The 1,299-nt window shown below is 39.3% G+C and overlaps 1 protein-coding gene across 1 annotated transcript in view; it reads right to left on the bottom strand.

Annotated features, from left to right (window-relative positions):
- Positions 1 to 1,299, bottom strand: part of LOC122363070 (protein-methionine sulfoxide oxidase mical3a-like) — a 24,649-nt gene that overhangs the window by 9,191 nt on the left and 14,159 nt on the right. The window lies entirely within an intron of this gene.

The raw sequence follows: 1,299 nt of genomic DNA, 5'->3' as shown, positions 1-1,299 counted from the left end.
TGTGTTGTGATAAGGGCTTGATGCATCAACAGTTTAAGGTTGCATATAAAAAAAAAAAAAAAAGGAAAAAAATGCATGTTTTCAAGGTCACCCAGTTCACCTTTGGCTTTGCTGGTTTGTCTTTAAACTGAGAGGCTAACCTCTCGGCTCTCTCCTGAATGCTGGGGATGTGTAAAGGCACGTGATCATCAGAACGCAAAACCTCCCTGTGCTGTGAGAGAGATGCAGTCTTAAGTCATGACGTTAAAGATATCAGCGTTTTCTGCCACACCGTGAACAACATCCGTTAGGAAAGACCTTAGTAGCTGTGTAGAGTTACGTATAAAGCATTCAAACCATCGTAGGTTAGAGGAACTGTGTGTTTAAGGTACAGACGAGACGTCCATGCATATCTCTCCATGCTCAGGCAGGGCTACCTGATGCTGGGGGTCAGAAGGGTAGAAGGGTTGCTCAGGACCGTGAGTCAAAAGCCACTGCTCAATAAAGAACCGTGATGGCTTTTTCATAACTTCGCAAAGGAAGATGTGAGGGAATAAAAATATAACAATTAGGGCCACAACTCGAGACATGATGTTATTATTATTGTTGTTATTATAGTTGCGCTTCTTGACCTAGTTGTCTGATGTTGTCCATCATCTATTAGTTAAAGAGATCAGCAAAAAAATACTCCGCCAGCAACTTGCTTACCAAAATATCTTAAGCTCAAACAGGTTTGGATCAGCTTGAAGGTGAGTAAATGCTGACAATTTTACATCTCTTTAAGAGCATGCTTTTTTTTTCTGCTGTACCTGTGGTTTGTCCTTCCTGTCAGACCTGCCTTTAAACCTAGCGACTAGAGTGTCAGTTCGCTCTTGAATGGTAGGGATATGTATGGGCTTTGGCTTGTCCATATAAGGCAGGTTATTTTCCTGTAAACGGAAAGGCCGATGAAACACTTTTTTGGGTTTGAAATCTTATCTGGATATCAGAGTGTGGCAGCTGTGACGTCAAACCCCGGATGACTAATACTTCATGGGTTCATGTGGGTTTTTAATAACAAGAGTTTTTTGATTCTTGAGTGAAATATAGTCCGTCTGTGGCAAGCGTAACTTATACTTGTACATTTTGTTGTACAATGTAAACTGTACGGTCACACTCTGTAGTTCTCATGTAGTTATTTGTAACAAACAGACAGATATAATTAGATTTCCAGTATGTTTAATTTATGTTATAGATCAAAACATCCAAGTACCATCAGTTTATATTTATCATAAACTTTGTTTTACTCAAACAGAAAAATTCCATTATAAAATCCCACAT

Source organism: Puntigrus tetrazona, chromosome 18, assembly GCF_018831695.1.
Source record: "Puntigrus tetrazona isolate hp1 chromosome 18, ASM1883169v1, whole genome shotgun sequence".
Taxonomy (NCBI): Eukaryota; Metazoa; Chordata; class Actinopteri; order Cypriniformes; family Cyprinidae; genus Puntigrus; species Puntigrus tetrazona.
The sequence above is the reverse complement of the archived record's forward strand: the minus strand, read 5'-3'. Positions and strand labels throughout refer to the sequence as shown.